The following is a 20596-nucleotide window of genomic DNA, read 5'->3' as shown; positions in this document are numbered from 1 at the left end:
ACCATGAAATCTTGGGTTGATCCGGGGAAACGGGCACAACAATGTGTGATTACCTTGTTGGCATCACATACCATTTGGACATTGATGGAGTGGAATTGCTTCCTGTTTCGGTAGACAACTTCATTGTGATGTGGGACCACCAATTCCACATGGGTACAGTCGATGGCCCCAATGCAACTTGGGATGCCTGCCAGTGCATAGAAGCCAACTTTGGTTTTTGCAATCTCCTGGGCAGTCCGTGGCATGAATATGTGTTCAGGTGCATGCCTCAGGAGGGCATTGAGTACCTGATTCAGCGTGCGTGAGAATACTGGTTGTGAGATGCCATGCATGTGCCCCACTGTATGCTGGTAGGTGCCTGTGGCCAGGAAGTGGAGCACGGTCACCACCTTTAGTAGAGAGGGGATGGCAGTTCTGATGTCTATGAAGCTCACGATGTCATCATGTATCATGTCCACGATGCTGGTGATGGTATCCCGTTCCAGACGGTACAGGGTGTGTATCTGCTCAGGGGTCAGGTTAAATGGACTGGCTCTGATCCTGGGGATTGGTGGCTGCCTCTGTGGTATGACTAGGTGCCGTGGTGGTGCTTGCTGTGCCTGCCCTCCTCCTCCTCTTGCGTCTCCTCTGTGCTGCCTGTTGTTGTTGCTGCTGCACTGCAATCATGTCCTCCAGCCCATGTAATGCTGCTAGTATTGGGAGCATCTTGGTGTGGGAAGGGGTGTGGGAAGGGGTGTGGTGTGCTCCTTTTGTGCTGCCAGAGTCTCCATTGCCTCCACCTGTGCTGATTGTGTCCACCTGTTGCAGGTGGGAACACTGCTCTGTTCTCTTAACGGATGGTTCGCAATGGCAGTATTAGCGCCATGGCGGTAAGGGATTAGGGGGGCTTTACCATGCCGCTATTGGCATGTCCGCTCGGCTTGTGATGGTATGCTATTAGCGGCATGGTGTTATTTACGGGATGGAGGGTCGCGAGCACGCGGACTGCCCGCTATTAGTGGCACCGTACTTAGCGGTGAGCCGGGTCATAATTCGCATGGGGATTTAACGTTACCGGTATTCCATTGCCGGTAACGTTAAATCCCTACTGCCTACCGTGTAATGAGGCCCTGTGATAACCTAGGCATCACGGGTCAGGCCCTGGCATGGCTGACTTCCTTCCTCTTTGACCGTCCCTCCCAGGTCCAACTTGGGTCCTTCCTCTCTGCTATCTTTTTCTCTACCTGTGGTGTCCCCCAGGGGTCTAACCTCTCTTCCTGTCTGTTCAACCAATACCTGGCACTACTTTCCCACCACATTGCCGCTCTCTGTCCCAACTTTCACTGCTATGCAGATGACAATCAGCTCATTCAGGCTACCTTTGGTCACCTCTTCCCTGTCCCTCATCTCTGACTGTCTGCTCTCCAGGAGTGGTGTGCCGCCAATGACCTCTGCCTTAATGTCAATAAGACTGAGATTCTCCTCATAAGCACACCCACTCCCTCCTTTCCTGCAGCTTTCTGGCCGGCCCCTTTTGGCCCTCTTCCTGCTCCCACCTGCAAGGCTAAGAACCTGGGGGTCATCTTCGACTCCACACTCTCTTTCTCCCCTCACATCTCTACGATGTCACACTACAAACTGCACTTCCTCAGAGGTATTCTTCCTTTCCTCAACTTCTGCCAGAAGCTCCCTGACTCCAAAGCGCTGGTTCTCTCTGGGCTAGACTATTGCAACAGTCTCTTTCTAAATCTGTCTGCTTCTACTCTACGCCCTCTGCAACTCATCCAGAACAGGACAGTGAGACTTATCGTTGGCCTAAAGCCCAGGGATCATATCTCTCCAGAACTGAAATCTCTGCACTGGCTCCCAGTGGCTGCAAAGATTAAGTTCAAAACCCTCTACATCGTCCACACAGCCTTCTGGGGCCTGGGGTCGCAATACCTTCAACTCTCTCTTCCTAAATATCTACCCTCTCTCCAGCTCTTCGGTCATCCACCTCGAACTCCCTCAGGACCAGTCGGTTCGCCAAGCAACGAGTTGGCGGTAGATCTCCCTCTTTGGCTGGGGCCTCCCTCTGGAACAGCCTCCCCACCTCCTTGAAACTTGAGGAGAACCATCTTCAGTTCCGGAAGCACCTCTTTGCTTCTGTTTTCTCTACCCCTCTCCCCAGCTGAAGTCCTGCCATTACTGCGACTGCACGGGATCCTGGCCACCCATCTGATTTCAAGCCTAAGCCCTGCCAGTTGCACGCTTGTGCCCCCTTCCTGGCAACCCCTGCACCTGGGTACTGTTTTTCTGTATCCCTACAGTCCCCAAACCAGCACTTATGTCTAAACTCTCCCTGAACTAGCCACCAGCTGACCGTTCTTTATTTATTTTATGTTATTATCTTATTATCCCATGTACTGCACTATGTCTGCACTCACCCAGCACTTGCCACCAGCTGGCTGTTCTTTATTTATTTTATGTTATTATCTTATTATCCCATGTACTGAACTCCCCCCGCCTGCACTTTTCTTTTTCCCCCTTTACTTGTGCGATCTGAATGACACTTGGCCTAGTAAGATTGCTGTCTGTATTCCCTCTGTTTCCCCTCCCTTGCCTCATCGTGCCCTGAAACACCTGTATATAGGCGTGTTATAAATGTCATATCATATATCATATCATGTTTGTTGTAATCTAGTCCACCACTGCAGGTTGTAACTGCAAGCAGAATATTCTTTCCCATTCAAACCTACTGCTTTGAACATGCTGCATGCCCCAATAAGCAAATTACAGTACACATTTCTCCTTGCTGACGGCCAGGCCCATTGCCCATACACCAATGTTATATCACTGTTTTGAGTACTTACAATTTTAGATTTTCAAAAAAATAAAATACAGGACATATTTGCAAATCCCTGCTTTGAAGTTCTTGACCCTCCATGTGCATATTGGCTGCAATCCCATCCAGCATTTCAACCTGTACTCACAAGCTGATTTTTCTTCCCACTCAAACCTATCCCAAATTCAAAAAACTTTACCACATAGCTGGTCTCTGGTGGCCATGCCAACTTTAACTCCATTGCTGGTCCCTCATGGTCATGGCCAGTAGCCAGATTGTCCGGGTCATCCCCTTAGACCATGAACAGGACATTTTGACCACTCCCCATGGCCACAGTGAATACCTCAGTCACCAAAGGTACATCACTTTTTTTGTACCTACATTATGACACTTTTCAAAAACGAAAACATGGGCACATTTGCAAACCATGCTTTAAGGTCCTTGCCGGTGCTCCTTGAACGAGTTTGCTGCAAAGCTGCACGTTTTTTATTTTTTGAAAAGTGTCAAAATGTTTGTACATAAAATAGTCATATAACTTAGCCCCCACTTGACAAAAACCATTCAGACTTTGCATAAGATTCAAGGTTGGGTCAGTAATCTTCCAGCAAACTTTTCTGCAAATTCTTCAAACGGCTACAAAGTTATAAGCCATTTAGAAATGTTGCGACCCTCTCCTCTACTTTTGCCCCCTCTTCACAAAATCCCAAACTTTGCAAAATCATTCATATCTAGGTCTACAATCTCTCTGCAAATTTTATTCCAGATTCGTCAAATGGCACCACATTTATAAGCCTTTAAAATATTTTGGGACCGCCCCTCTAATTTTGTTCCCTCTTGGAAAAACAGCAGCATACTTGGCAGAACCATTCGGAGATAAGTCTAGAATGAAATTCCAAAATTTCTTGCAGCCATCCAAAAACTGCTTTCACCAACCCTGTAATACAGAAATAGGCATAGATGTCCCCGAACATCTCAGATGTTCGCAAACATCACTGGATAACCCAGGGCATCCAGACTGTTTGCGGACGTCGGAGTTGAAAAAGCTCCAGTTTTTCATGAAAACACCGCCCAGGGCTACATTTTGGTGTCCAGGAAATCACTGTGAACGGGAATCCCTATAGTGCGTGTTATACTGCCTCCACATCTGGATAGAAGGGAAAGTATTGAACCGAGTCTGGTATGTGTTGAGTTTAAGCATTCATGGAGCATGCATTGCCAATCATTATGGTAGGCTAATCTGCATGATTGCAGTCTCTAGAAGGCCGACTACTGAGGGCCACATCCTATGCGTCTGTCTTTAGGGGGGCGCTGCCTGGAGGGAATCCAAAAGACTTTATGGGATCCAATGGAGGGAAGTGGATAGGGCTGGTGGAGTGTGGCAGCGGAGCTGCACAGCGGATGGGTGTGAGGGGTACCCCTGAAATTGACAGTGAAAGGAGTTGGAGGCAAGAGTTCAAACTTGCGGGGGATGTCTTTGTGGCTGCCTTCCGCAAGGTCGGTGTTCAGTTTGCAAGGTTTAGACCCCGATCCAGTCTGCCCTTGCTTCTGTCCTCTGCAGCTTCGATTTTCTTCAGCACACAGAGCTCAGTGCATGCACATTGCATACCTGGGTACATAGATACAATCTGCTTTCTTCGAGCGTGTGGTGCAAAGTATAACCAGCTGCCATGACTTAATAAGAGGGTAGGGCCAGACTGATAATATTTACTCTAGCGCGTGGGTTCCACCATGTTTCCATTTGCTGGCATTGTAGGAGCCTTTTCTGCATGTCTTTGTTTTTACTGTTTTCTTGCCTAGAATAACACGAGCCTCGGGTTTGGCTTGACGTGGGCGGGACATTGCACTCAACCTTACAATTCATTTCTGCAGTGTCACAGAAAGAGTGTTTTTCTTTGTGAATAGGCGGCAACCCTCCCTGGACCTAAAAACGTGCAATTTTGATGCAGCCGATGCCAATTGAACTTCATGTTCTAACTTGACGGTGACATAGTAAAAACCCGAAGAAATGATTTGTCCGCTTCCCTTCTGCTTGCCCACGGAGGGAAAATCAAATGTGTTATATAACAGCCCGTTAGAGGTATACTCTGCATTGTCACATACACGCGGACTGCCTTCTCGTGTGTACCATGTGCAAGGTTATAGCCTGGGAGGTAATTATATGCTATATTTTCATGTATATAATGTGGCTTGTTAGAGCTCTTTGGGCCTCACTATAAGTAAGGCGGGGCAGTAATAATAGTGTTACCGCTGCATAACCGCACCGCCCAACTATAAATTGGGCATAAAGTCAGAGGATTCACCTCCAGCTCTGAGTTGGAGGTGAATGCGCTGACTTTCCTCCCATTTTTGGCACAATTAGCGTTGCAGTAATTGTACCAAATATGCCCCATTGAGTCCTATGGACTAAAGAAAATGGGGACTTACACCACCACTGCCACTTGTGATCCGACAGTAATACCGCTTGACCAAGTGGCTGTAACCGTAATTGCGTTGGGCGGTATTCCAGCAGATTTACCGCTGGGATACCACTGAACTCCTGATGAGGACCTTTGTCCTTTCATCGATATTTTGAAAGCATTCATATGCGTGTACAGGCAGGAGTTTGAGAGTTTGATCATTATGATTGTATTTTGCAGCAGGCGTATAGATTTTGCATGTGCCAGGTGGTAGGGAATCATGTGACACAATCATGCATGTATATAACGTGGTACTAAATATAGTGGTGCAAATATGGTTTGATCTTCTAGAGTTTTCCTCTTCTGTCTTTTCTATAACAAGTTAGACACCTTGTACACCACCTTGCCAGACACCTTCCTGTCTCACTGTATCTCCCTGTGCTGCCACCAATGATGTTGTTCTAAACGGTCATGATTATTGGCATTGCTCTATCAGGTGCCGCTATATAGTGACCTGCCACCAAGGCCACCTGCCACCCAAGGACAGAAGCCTCATCTTGTCCTATGCTCTTAGGATACCATACACAAATGTCGAATCCCTCACTGTGAGGCCGAAAACATGGGATTTATTTAATCCAATGTTTGCACTTTTTCTCGCAAATATAGATGGGTTGTTGGGTAGGGGTAGTATTAGGAATGGGAGTTGGGGAGCTCCGGGTGGTCTCCTCGCACATTTATTTGCAAGAAAAATTGCACAAATGTGGAGAAAAAAAAATGTGATGTTTTGGGCAGTCGCAGTGATTTTTGCGCAGTAATACCATAGATCCGCTGTTAGGCAGTTGAGAGCTTTAGTCATTGTGCTGAATGTCTGTGTGCTGACATCTGTGATGGTCATTATTTAACTTAATAGCCTGATTCTGCAGGATACAGCGGGTAGGAATGAACAAGAAGCCCAAGCTAGCGTGGGCCCAGGGTCCATACCACCCAGTCTAGTCCATGGAGAGAGAAGTATAAAGCTATTAGTACCCACAGGGCAGGCTGTGTGAGCTGTGACTGCATAGGGGTAATGCCATCGAAAGGATGTACAAACAGTCATCATAAACAATGTTCCTAATCACCCAGGTTGGGAGCTCTGGGAAACTGTCTGGAATAGGATACTGCGGGCGGCTAAATCAGAAAACTGAGGCTTCTATGATTTTGTGTGGGGATCTGCTCAACTTGAAAAGGGTCCATATTACAGAATGTGAAATGCACATGGATTTCATCCACTTTGGTAACAGGAGTGGGGCAGTGGGGCAGTTTCATTTACCTGATTTTTTTTCAGAGGAACACTGATTGGCAGCAGTGGACACCCACGCCTAAAATCGTGATTGATTCACCACGATTCACGCGGCTTAATGGATGTGTTCCTTCTGGAATGTTCTTTCTTTTTTAACTGTTTTCTGTATTTCCTATTTTAATGTTTGATCTCAATATTGTTCTCATGTGTTGCTCTTGCACTTTCATATATTTGGGCTGTTAGTGGGCAGACAGCACACATTGAACAACCGCACCTGCATTGATAATTGTAGCTCCAACACATGATGAAATATGGCATATTTCAGCCGTGTTGCAGTGACATCTGCACCGGTGTTACAACTATAACTAACACCAGTGTGAGTGCGGCCATTGCACCAACCTTAACCCTTGGAAACAGGTGTTTGCTATGCCAATGCCCAGACCAGCAGAAGTCCGGACATAAGACTGGCACTTCACACTGTAATGGGTATCAGGTAATATTATCCCCATATATATCGTCGCCGTAAATATCGAAGGTTGCGGCAATATTATATGGGTGACCATATATATGGGGACAGGAGCAAAAAAAAAAAAAAAAAAGAAAGAAAAAAGTTTGGGGGTTGCACGGGTGTCCCCCGCATGTTCCATGCAATAAAGTCGCAACAAAAAACGGCAATTTTTCGGCGAGATTTTTGCATGGCGAGTTTTTTGTGGCGACATTACTACATGGAACCCTGTAATGTATTACTTCCACACAAACTTACAATAGTCCAACTATATTCTGGAATGAAAAGCCCAGTATTCTCCCAATTTTTAATTCCAGTCTTCTTCATTTGGACAAACATGGTATATTATGGTTTCACAGTCCCATTGTATTCCCAATTTGACAGTTACAGTACACTGCACATTTGCATAAATACTTGCATTTTCCAAATGTTATATTCCTAGTTTGGACACTGCTATTATAGTGCCAGATTGACCATCCCAGTATATTATCAGTTTATAAAACACAACACATTCACATTTAGAGAATATCACTGTATACCCAGTATGTCAATCTTGTTTTCCATGGATAAAAATCCAAGTGAATTCCGAGCTTAAGCAGTTATTTCAGATGAGAACACACCACATTAAAAAAAACTCCTGTATATTCACAGATTATGCAATCTTGACTTAATCTTACTTTGGTTGGTCCAGCAAATTTAAATTTTTTCATACCGGAGCATATCCAACTTGACAATCTCACTATATTACAAGTTTGACAATTCCATAAAGCTGCTATTTTGCAACTCCAGCATACGCCCAGTTTGCACAAATCAAGTATATATGTAGTCTGCACAATCCCAGTGTATACCCAGTCGTACATCTCAGTTCAAAAGATTGCCTTATATTACCAGTTTTACCAATCACAATTTGACTATCCCAGTTTGTTCTCACTGCGGGCCATTTTAAGGACATTTGGGGCCTAATTATTTTTGGTCAAGGGGGGCAGAGGCATCGGTGTCCCCTTGACCAAAAAGAATGAGGGGGGTCGTAAATCAGTGGTTGTGCCTTCTCCGCAATGTGATCACAGCCCATAGCTTGATAACCAAAATATACATGGGTACTCCCTTCCAGTCCCCTTACACTCATCAGACTTGCTGGAATGAGAGTAATAAAGTGTAATTTCAAGGGAAATATCTGACTTTTGTGTAGGCATGAGTTAGGCATTTGCCACGCACTGTCATAATGGTATGACCTGGCCTTAAAATGGTAACAGTTGGAAAATGGTGTGAGTACCTGGGCATATGATAACTGTTCCTGGGAAATCTCGATCTAATAACTATACACAAGACAAAATTATTGCCTTTGCCAATGCTTATTTTTAACAGTGCTTCAGTACAGTGTAAGTTACTTCAATCCAACAATCCAACTAAGTCAATGCCTAGTCTGGGATTCCCAATGGAAGCCCTTATTAATATATTTTTATGTCAAATTCTTTGAATCTGGAAGATGAACCCTTATATAACGCCCCTCTCCTTGAATCCCCCTGACCTAACTGAGCCAAGAAGTAGGCTTCCTTTGCAAATTAAAAGGTTTATTGGAAAAATTGAACAATATATCTATATCACACTTTTATGAACAAAATAATATCTGATAGCACACTTATGAATATAATAGTGGTCAACAATGGGTAATATTACAATAGCACACTCTCTTTAATCAATGAGGAGTTGGTAAAAAAAAGAATAAGGTAGCAGAGAATACTTTTATGGTTTCAAGGAAATGCAAGGTGGGAAAGAATGCAACACAGAAATAAACTTGATATGATTTCAACAAGAGATAATATGATAACTTTTTCCCTTGTGACAACTCACCCCCCCCTTATGCAATAGGAAGAGATGGAAATGAGGACACACAGGTTTCAAGAATACAAGTAATAATGCAGTTCAATGCCAGTTATCCCCAGCAAGCTTGGAGAAAACAGGTATGATTTAAAGCAGGCAAAAATACTTTTGAAGGAGGTTGCAGGGAATGTGTAAAATATGCTAAAATGTTTTTACTTCATTAAAGGAGATTCAGGATGAGTGATAGCTACTTTGGATTAGTTCAGGTCAACACTAGCAATGATACATGAATGATTATCAGATTGAAAACGAATTTCAGCAGTGGAAAGCAAGAAGCAGGACGTTTTTGTGAAGGTAGATTTTCAGAAACGAAGTCAAGATTTCAGAATGACAGATGACGCTTTTACAGATTTGAAATCACAGGATGGACACAAAATTTTAAATGCAGTTCTGAATAGGTTGAAATGGATGGGATAATATCACTTTAGACTAAGAGATTGGTTCTGTACAGTTCTTAGACTGGATACTCACTCCTAGTTTTGGACTGGAATGGGTCTTGGACTGCACTCTCGCCACCGGACGGTCTCTGGCCCTGGTTCTGCTCACAGCACGGCACGGCACGGCGGTCTGGTCTGGCCTCTTGGACTGGATCAAGCGGGCTCTGGATATAGAGCTGCTTTCTGGGTCTGGATCTGGTTCTGGAACAGAGTTCTAGCCAGAAGCAAAACAGCTCGCCCGGCTGTTGAAAGATTGGGTTAGTTTGCTAGATGCTACAGGCCTCTGAAAAGGATTCAGCTTGTGGATTAGGCCTCTGCTTCAGGTTCTAGAGCTTGGTTCTAGAGTCTGGTCTCTGGATCTCTGGATCTATCTGTCCTGAGCAGTCTCTTTTTATGTGTTTTCAAAGGGGTGTGGAGGCTGACTTTCTATGCCCAACCCACTAAGGATTTGATAGGTTAGAGGATTCTCTGTGACCTGACTGGAGAATGGAGTAGTGAGTCATCCTATGTCATCAGGTGTCATGTTTATGGCTTGCGGAAAGAACACTCCCCTTTGCTTTTACTTAGAAAATCAATTTTACCCAAAACACATATTTCCCAGATACACAAGTTGTTGAAAATACATGTACACATCACAGATTAATTAAGACATGTCTCTGTTCAACCCTGATCTTTCTAAGAGCTTGGGTTCAGAAATGACAACTTATTCTCGATTTTAGTGGATTTCGCAATATTGGTTTTGCACCAAATATTACACGGAGGTACACACCCTCTCTGCGCATATTACTGTAAGTTTTGATTTTTCTAGTATCAACACAGTGTCTACACTATTAATAAATCCCGGGGTTTGGTGTCAGAACATCGTATGGATTTCAGCTTAGTCTCACACTGTGAGTGCATTTGTCATATTAAGAATCCCAAAGTTGTACATTTCTGTCAGCTTGATACAATATTTTATAAGCAATTTAATAAAACCTACATTTGCCTCCAATTCAGTACACCCATTGGTTTGTCCCCGCCCCTAGAATCTGGCTTGACTCTGACTCAGAGGTCACATGTCTTGCTTCTCCTAGAGCAGTTGTTGTTGTCACACCCCAAATCAGCATATTCTATTCAATTGAAAAAGTCTATTGTCTTGTTTTTCCTACCAGCAGAGCATCAGTCCAGGGTGTCACTCTCCATCTGATTAACAGGACCATGCGATTTCCTGCCTTCTGGTTTAGAGGCCTGAGAAGAGTAGGTGTGAAGAGTTCTCATAGACAAGCAAGCCTTTTGAAGTCTTAGCTAAATCAGATTGCCTTCTAGTCAATTTCAACAGAGTTCCTTGTAAAAAAGATATAACATTATAAACTTTAAAATAAGCAATATCTCTTTAAACCAAGTCTTTTTCAATATGTAATTACTGTGTGGCACTCTATATGGCATTTCGATAGACTTCTCTGCTTTGGCTTATTTAGCTTCTGCAAGACAGCTCTCCTGTCAGGATTAGGAATCGCGAGCACCGGTATTGCACTCATTTTTGAGAGCTGTCTTTAAATCAAATGTCTTTAACATGGGATTTTGTAAGATTAACATTTGATTCTTGCTGACATTGTACTGATGTGGATTCTTGCAGTAGAGTAATGTAGAACACCCAACAAGAAGTTGTATCCTTTTGGTGGTTTTGTGAGCCATGATTTTAGCAATTTTGACGATCAAGAAAATGAATTCCCAAACAGCTCTGGGTTGCTTTTGGCAATCAGTATTGCTATTTCCAAGTGGTTTCAGGCTACTGTGTGGGTATCCCAATGGTGTTTTTAGGCAGTGATCTCCTGTGTTCACTGACCTGGGAAAAGTGGGTGGCAGCCTATTTTTCAGATTTTTACTACGCATTTTTGGATGATCTCTGGCGAGCAGCATGCTTTCCGGCGGCCATTATGATGTTTCCGCTGCCAGTAATGCACAGTTCTGTTGTAGGGCTTGGATGAGTGGGTTAAAACATCGCACAGCAGAGACATGTGTACTGCATTTTAATCAAGTGTCTGAAAGCACACATTATGACAACATGTTTATTGCACCAGTAAAACATTTAAGATGACTGTTTAGAAAGAACACTGGCAGGCCACAGTTTGATGTCGCAGCTTGATAAAGCTAGCTCATAGAGCTCCTAGGAGGATGCATTTTGGGCGGGTAGGGGCTGGTAATGGGTGGGAATGACCATAGGTATTAGCATGGCCAAGGGCATTCATAGGGTGAGTAAAATCAGACACAAACAGGTTGTGTATCAATCCTCACCTCAGATCACCTGAAATCTTCACTCTTGCTGTACTCCAATGCAATAGTCTCGGCTTATAGTTGGCGCTTGATTACCACCTAATAGCTAAAACTAAAATAGCAGCCATGAGCAGGGTCTAGTTTTCAATGCATTCCACAGATAATTAGCAGAATGGAAAAGGTACCCATTCCACAGCATAGACAACAGACTTGTGTTAGCAGAATGTAAAAGTGCTCCAGTATGCAGACAGATTGGAAGCAATTGGACGTGTACACATACTACTGCCAAGAGGATTCATATTAGCAGAATGTGAAAGAACTCAAGCATGCAGACAGATTGGAAGGGATAGGACAGGTAAGCATACCACTGCTCATAAGAGATAGTGGGTATGATATGATATGATAAGGAATTTATAACGCGCCCATACACAAGTGTTTCAAGGCGCGACGAGGCAAGGGAGGGGGAAGAGAGGGAAGACAGACAACAATCATACTAGGCCGGGTGTCATTCCGATCGTGCAAGTGCATGGGAAGGTGGAAAAGGGGAAAGTGCAGGGCGAAGGAATGGGGAGGGGGCAGTGCAGTACATGGGATATTAGAATACGGCCCAGTTGGCAAGTGCAAGGGTAAGTGCAGATAAATTAGGAACTACCAGCATGGCGCATATATGCTAACAAAGACAAAGAAAGAGAGAACTGGTTTTCTAGCTGTAATGATATGAGTCAGCGAAGAAACTAATGGTGTTGTGATGTGCAATATATCAAGGTCATTACATGAAACAATACTACAGGTAGTTAAACCATGAGTGAGACTTTTTGAAGAGCATATCCTCAGAACGAAATCACTTTTAGGGGCTGTCAAAACAACATTTTTAGAGAAATAGAATGTTGACAGGTCAGCAAATATCAGGCGCCGAAACCTTCAGAGGAAGTCTGTGCTCATACAATTGTGCTATATATCTACTATAAGTTACTTCAGGTAGAAATAATTCATACCCAAAAGTACTGCATAACGTATTAGTGTTAATATTTTAATGTAACAGAATACTTTCAAACTATAGGAGGACACAGACACAACTGTAGCCTATGCATTTGGAACTTAGTCGGTGTGCAGGGTGAAAAGCTGTACTCCTGTGTTCCTGTATAGCCTCACATAATCTGAACCAAACGTGAATATGTCCGAAGAAGCAATGAAAGGAAAGTAATACTTTCAAATGCTCTCTCTCTGTTGTGCTCCTTGAATTGTATAAAAGCAAATGTTCAGCACTGATACGTTTGTGGTGCTGCCCATCCTTTTGACAGGTTAGGCACCACAAGATTAAACGAATTGGCCAGGATCACACATGTTGGTTATGATGTGAAGCTGGGATATGAGCCAATCTGTGATTTCCGCACTGGACATCTGGTTTCCCAGTTCTTATCATAGTGCAACGTACAATTATTTGTGAATGTTTGACTTTCATGAATTTAAGAAAATACCCGGTTTTTGTAGGACTGACTTGGAAAGTAGGTTACAAACGCAGCTTTCCCACTTCATAGAAAATGCATGAAAGGTTAATGTCTGAACCTTTCATGCATTTTCTTGTGTTGGGCCTTTCTCTGCACTTATCACAAAGAGGCACCATGGAAGAGCTTTAATTTTTGCACATTTGAAAGTGCATCCCATTTGTGGTTTCGGGATGTACATAGAAATGCACAAAAATGCCTGCTTATTTGTGAAAAATAGTAAAGGGAGTGAAAAAGGTCATCTGAATGTGAACATCTAAGATGCACACACTGAGAAGCCCTTTCTGGATTTGAGAGCACCTTTTTTGACGCAAGTGAGGTGATGCGTTAGCACATTTCATCGTATGCGCTAAAAGGTTTTGAGGGTCTGGCCCTCTGTGTTCTCTACAGTGAGCATGGAAAGATGTATAGGATTAACTGATCAGAACAGAATGTAGTTGTGGACTACATCCTTGCAGCAGGTTCAGAGCTTTAGCAGAGCACCATAAAACATCCTGCCACGCTTTGTAAATATTTGACACAGACTTCTTTGAAGCTTGTAGCCATGTGCCTCCCTGGACCCCTCCCGCCTTGGTGGGTTCTCGCGGCACAAGCCCATTGTGCCCTCCCATAAAGTGTTCTCTGTCTCCCAGTTTAACAATGGTAGAACACAATTGTGTCTCTTTGCACCACCCTTCCAATCTCCAACTCCTACCTCATTCTCCCCTTCTCCCATCTATCCCAGACTCTCTGCTCTCTCTTACCTCTCCCTCAAATGCCCATCCTTCACTCTGCCAGCCCATGCTGCACTCCAATTGACCTGTCACCTAAAATGACCACTCTCGCCCAACTGATGTCTTCCTTGCAGTCAGCCCTCTCCTAAATAAACCAATTGTTTATCCCAACAAGCCCTGATTCTACAGAGCTGTCTATTTCCTCGCCTACCACTTTAACATCTCTTTGTGGGTAGTATTCAACTGCATAGTTAATTAACTATCTCGTGGTACACTCACTTGCTGACCCCCTCCTATCTGGATTCCAGCCCAAAAAGAGAATGCACTCTCTCTCGCATTGCCAATTCTCTTACCACTGCCCACCACTCATCTCTCCTCCATTCTCATTCTTCTAAAACAGGTGTCTCCAACCTGCGACTCTCCAGATGTTTAGGACTGTGACGCCTCTGATCCCTCACCATTAACTATGGAAATTAGGGCTGTTAGAAATTGTAATCCAAAGTATCTGGCAAGTAGAAGAAGGTTGCAGACCCTTGCTCTAGAACCTTTCTCTACCTTTCACCCTGCAGATCACCCTTCCCTCATTGAAACTCTTCCTCTCCTTGGCTTCAATGCAATGTACTTCACTGGGTGACCACCTTTCTCTCAGATGACAACTTGTCCATAGCATGGGACTCCAGTATGTCTCCCCTAGCACCATTTTCTAAATGATCAGTCAGATGCCTCCTCCTCTTGGCCCTACGCAACTCTTCCCTTTGCAAACTCATTTCCTCCTTTGACTCTAACTATCAACTATTTGCTGACAATCGTCAAATATTCTTCTCCTTCCTCTCCTTCATGTCTGCAATCTCTGAACCCATAACAAAATGCCTAACTGCCATTCAGCACTGAATAGCTCTATGCTGCTTAATGCAAATCTCTAAAAATAATGTCTCCCTGTCTCCAATGGTGACCCCACTCTCCCTTCTACCTTATATTTCCCCCTGGCCTCCTCAACCCCTCAACCAGGTCTTGCAACCTTGGGGTTCACTTCGACAGCAAACCGATATTCTACTAGTTCATCACAGCCACTGCCACCACAGCCAGACTCAACATCCTAAAGATTAGAAAAAACACCCCAGCCAATGCACCACTCTTATCTCCACTATTGAGATCAGCAAACTGGGCTACTGCATGACGCTACTTCTTGGTCTACCCAGCTACTGTTTTCTTCTCCTCAACAAAGTCCTCAAATTCCTCAACTTTCTGACATGCATTATCAAATTACTCAGAACACTCTGCCCTCACTGCTGCCTTCACATTGTTGACAGGTGTCTCCATGCCAAATTGCACTCTCTTGAAATTCATGCTATTCTCCTATAAATCCATCCATAGGTTTGCCCCCGCCCACTGCCTCCCTGAACGCATCCCACTGTACTCTCCCCCTTGACCTCTCTGCTCCCCATCACTTCACAAGCTATCAGTGCCACACCCTCCATCTGCCTCCTCCCACTTTAACCTTCATTGCTAGGTTACATTATGCGACATTTACAGACAGCTTGCACTTTCCTTTAATCCTTTAGACCGCACATTTTGTCTGCATTTTTATATATTCACTTAGCCCATTATTGACCAGCCTTAATTGATCAGTTGCCTTCTTTTACCAGAAAGAAGGGAGGCCAGTGATTTGTCTAGGGTCTAAGTGGAGATTAATGATTCAGCCAACAGTGACAGACTCTTTCCCCAATGCAGTGTCTGCTATTGGCTAGCAGGCTGGCATGGTTGGGCTGAACTGTCAGACACAACCTGCCACACCCATTCGGCAAGTAGTAGGCTCAGGGAGGTACCTCAGATAGCACCTCCCTGTATGAACTTCTTCATGGCACACCAATATGCCTTATTACATGAGCAATAACCCACTTGGCACTGGTCTTAGGGATTTTATAAATATAATTGGTTATTTATAATGCGCTTAATACCCAGAGGTTTCTAAGCGCGGACCCAGGGATCAAACCTGTGATTCTCGGTGTCGTCTTGCTTCCAAGACGAGCGCGTCGCCCCTGAGAATTCCTGCTGGTTGTAGTGCCAGCATATTTTATAATTCATCTGGGTGTCACTCTGGCAACATTTTCAGAATTCTCACGAGTGGGAGGACCAGAACAATGACCATACTTGCACCGTTGTTAGCACTGACACTAACTGCAGCACAAATCTGGTTGCTGTCCTGGCCCTAAGAACAATGCAATTCTTGGGTTTCTGTCGGTGCTGAGATGTCACGAATCAGGACATTGCACCTGCATTGCTAATCGTACCCTCAGATCAATGACCAAATATATCTGGTCTTGCTGTTGATGCAATGACAACATTTGCACTGGAGTTGGCATCGAAACTAAACCTAGCGCATGTGCAGACTTTACACCACCCTCCCATAAAACGTGTGCAATCATCTCATTACACTTCTACAAGAAAAATTCTACTCGTGCCACAGTTTTTACAACAAGCAAATCATCTTTGTCACGAACGTAGGCCTAGGCGTGAACTTCTGACATCCGTGCATTAACCCAATTTGCACTATACCAGTACACTCCAAATTTGGAAACGATGTGTCATATCGTGAAATGACATAATGTGGCATGATATCATGAAACAGCAATACTGTGATACATATAGGTAGATCATGATTTTATTTAGGCTTTTATGTTGCACACATGCGACCAGAAGTCATTTTGAATTGCTCAGGTGCTGTTGAAGGAGCCAGGACAAAGGGAGATTGGAACCCCATATACCAAAAGCTCTATGTGAACTTCATATGGTTGGGTTCAAGTGAGAGATGCAAAGGAAGCAAGCCTCACAGAGAGAATAGGTGATGGAGAGTTTGCCTCCCTAAATAGGCATACTTTGAATGACAATTACTCAGCAGAATTTGTGAAGGATTTGCAAAGCTGACCTTCTGTGTGGGGTCAATGGGAAATATAACAAAAGTGTCCTGACAGGAAAAGAGATAAATTGGTTACAGTGAACCAGATCACTGTGTGTGCAAATGGGTATATACTTTTAGTAGTAATATTGTACACGCCTAGAGCCTTGGTAGCATTGGGGAACCTTGTAATTTTTCTGTGCACACTAACAAATGCATGAAAAGCACGGGTGCACAACAAACGCACGGATACAGCCATGATGAATGCACCAATTGTTGCAGCAATCATCCAGGGACATTGCAGGAGGAGGAGGATGGCCAGGGCCTGGATCTTCCACCCATGCACTAGCCTTTTTTGGATGTCTGATCAGCAGGTCTATGGCAAGTATAGGTCCCCCCCATATCATCCTAGACCTGGTCAGGGAGTGGGAAGATGGCCTCACATCACCCACCATGTGCTCTCAAGCAATGAGCCCCTTGCAAATGGTGCACACTGCTCTGCATTTTTGGCCAATGGCCAATCCGGCAGACCACTGCCATAGTAGGTGGCATCTCCCCCGGCCGCACAGTCTCGATGCTTACACCAGGTGTTGGCAATCATACTGCACATCCTTCTGTCTGCTGGCATATCTATATGCCCAGAACACCGTCAAAAAGGCAAGCAGTGGTCCAGGATTTTCATGGGGTGGTGCACTTTCAAAAAGTGCTACGTTCTATTGATTGCACCCATGTCACTCTATGTCCACCTTGAGCAATAGAGCACATCTACCGCAACCGGAAACATTGGCACTCCATCAATGTTCAGGCTGTGTGTGATGCCAAGGGCATCATTACTGAAGTGTATGCCAACTATCCTGGTAGCACACATGATAGTTGCATCTTCAGGATGTCCCTGCTACACCGGGCCCTGGAAGCTGGGGAGCATGGCAACACATGGCTCATTGGTGAGTATGAATGGCAACGCACATGCATGCTTGTTGCTCACAGACCAATAGACACTGCCAACAAATGACAATGACAACCATTCTCACATCTACAGGGGACACTGCCTGCCCTTTTAGCACATACATGATGATGCCCATACTCAACCCCAACACACCTGCTGAGGTAAGGGACAACACTGCCCATATTGCGACTCAGGGCATAGTGGAGCGCACATTCATAGTTCTCTAGTCACGTTTCCAATCCCTTGACCACTCTGGTGGTGCTTTGCTATATGCACCACCGGTAGTCTGCAGGATCATTGAGGCTGCACGTACCCAGCCTGTGGAATCTTTTTTCACATAAAACCCTTCTCATGTGGAGTGCATGCGATCCTGCAAAATCCAAGGTGCCATTCAATGATGACAAAGGGTCAATCCACTGTGCCCACAAAACCACCTTGAGAAAGTGCCCTTAATCTGGAAACACGAACACAATAAACCCATCCCAAAATAACAAATGACAAAGAGTTAATTGACAATTGTGACAAAGAGGGTGACACACCAGAATGGCCACATCCAGACATGCAGCAGGTAATGTAGCCATTGCATAACGATCAAGATAAATGCACATCTTACGTGTCCCCTGGGCATGCAGTCGACAGTAAAAATTCTTCCAATGAAATGGCCATCATTCCCTGATGGAAGGATCTGTAGACAATGAAAAAAATGAAACAGAGTGCAGCCAACACAGCTATGCACCCAAAAATACAAGGCCCACATGTCTCCCTCTGTGACATACAACACATGCAAATCACAACTCACAAGACAACCATCAACATGTGTCCCAGCACACATGCAGCAACACCTGCACACTGCATTAAATTCCAACACACAAACCACACACTGAGAAACAGCAACAACCCCCACACTGTCTGACCCCCTGAATGACATGCAGCAAATGTGCATGTCACATATCCCCATTCCAAAGCTGATGGCACATACACAACACACACATCAGTCAACATGCTGCATGAAAATGAGAAGACATCGGATATGCAGTTAATGGAGCCCCCAGAAAAGCAGGGACAGCCCTGGAAGACAAGCAATGGCATGGCGAGGCATGCCACCACCAGCGTAGTGTTGGATCAGTGCAGTGAACAGGAGCCCTTGATGCAAAGCACAAGAAGGCCAGCACACAAATACTCACCTCCTGCACTCCAGGGAGGACCATGCTTGAGGCAGCATTTCATGGAGGCCGATGTCAGACTGGAAGGCTGGGCACAGAGGCAACTGCCATGGAAGACATAAGCAGACATGACAACGCAATGTGATACTGCAAGCAAGGATAAATGCACGCAAAAGGTAGGATGCAATGGAAAAGTGCAAGGTCAATGCAGACTTCATTGTGACAGTATACAATTGGTTCAATTGTGCATTCAATTCAATGCATCTGTACCATGCACCCAGTTACGGTCAACTTGAAGCTGCAAACACCATGGTGCATGATCCATGAGACATGAATCTGAAAAAACCAAGACCACATGACAGTGTGCCAATTCACAACATAGCATCCCAAAAAGTGCATCAATGGTTCCATGGTTGTGGATCGTAACTGGGGCTGCACACCATCATTGGGGAACCTTGACCAAGAGAGGCCAAATGTGCTGTTGAACCATTACCCCACAAACCTTGTAAGGGATGTGAAGTGTCACTCAGTACACATGTGCAAAGTGCAACGGGACGCACACCAGCACAACCATCAACGACTGTGACAGGCCACAAACAGCTGGCCCTGCCACCCACTCCCAAACCACCATAAAAGACCCATACTGTTGGAACTCACACAATTAGTAATCTGAAACCTGTGGCACCACCAATCCATAGAAACAACACCATGCACAGACCTACGACCAGAACCACACCATGTGACACATGCACCCCTGAAGTAGTACCAGTGCTTCACAAGACAAGTCAAACCAAAGTGATCACACACAGTGCAAGGCTCCCAGCCAAACACCACACAAGTGTCTGCAAATGCCCTTCACTTTCCTGCACAGCGTACCCATCTGCCTTGCATACGATGAAACCCATCGGGAGACACATACCCTAAATGTAATGACATTCATAGTAACAACAGAGAGAACATGCACATACATGACAACACATGAATGGAGCATGAAAATATGCTGAGACCTCCCACTGTAGAAGGACTACAGGGTGCAAGAGGGTGACAGGACATAGATTGTGATTTGGCCATGAGTGCAGCATAGCACAACAGCGAGAGAGAGTGACAGTGAGAGGGAAAGCCAAGTGAAAAACACATCAAGGAGCCTGGATAGGAGATGCCATGCACTACACCACAGTAGGTGCGGGCATAGCTTGGTTGATTGAGGGAGGAAGATAGTGACATGAGTACCACTTTAAATAAACATGTTGCCATGCTAGCATGCAAAGCACATATATAGGAAGCTTCCACATTCAGCAAACACAGGGAACAATGATGCATGCTGAACATGCAAGACAGTGCTTATGCTTACCTGCTGCCTTAGTTGGCATGGTGGGAATCCCGCATCACCTTTACCGGGAACTGTGCCTCCGAATGAGTGACAGGAGGGCCAGTGCCTGGTGGAGGGCACGGGGAGCATGGATGTCAAAGGCTGCAGTGTGTCTCCCCGGGACAGCAGTCACCCCCTCATTACAGATTACTGAAAAAACATGGGACAAGAAATTACAACATACATAGTTAAGTACCAGTCACACAGCACACATGTGTGATGATACACTGAACCCATAGTTACCTGCACATGCCATCCTGAGCACCACCATACAAACATGCAAGTTGACCTCACTCTGCATGCCTGCATGTCCACCACTGAGAGGACAACTGCACAACTCAAGTAAAAATGAAAACACCAAAAAATCAAAATAAACCTGGAAAGGGCAAAATAAAACATGCCAACATCCGAGCCTGGGGTCTACAAAAGGGGGAAAGAAAATAATCATAA

General features: G+C 44.8%; 1 long non-coding RNA gene across 1 annotated transcript; it reads right to left on the bottom strand.

Annotated features, from left to right (window-relative positions):
* Positions 1-18217: 18217 nt before the first annotated feature.
* On the bottom strand, positions 18218-20292 carry LOC138504749 (uncharacterized). Its single transcript, XR_011279944.1, has 3 exons — positions 20129-20292; positions 18799-18881; positions 18218-18299 (listed from the first exon to the last, which is right to left on the bottom strand). It is a non-coding gene; the product is annotated as an uncharacterized lncRNA (long non-coding RNA).
* Positions 20293-20596: the final 304 nt, after the last annotated feature.

The sequence above is a fragment of the Ambystoma mexicanum genome, chromosome 11, assembly GCF_040938575.1.
Source record: "Ambystoma mexicanum isolate Mex_15411 chromosome 11, UKY_AmexF1_1, whole genome shotgun sequence".
Classification (NCBI taxonomy): domain Eukaryota; kingdom Metazoa; phylum Chordata; class Amphibia; order Caudata; family Ambystomatidae; genus Ambystoma; species Ambystoma mexicanum.
The sequence above is the reverse complement of the archived record's forward strand: the minus strand, read 5'-3'. Positions and strand labels throughout refer to the sequence as shown.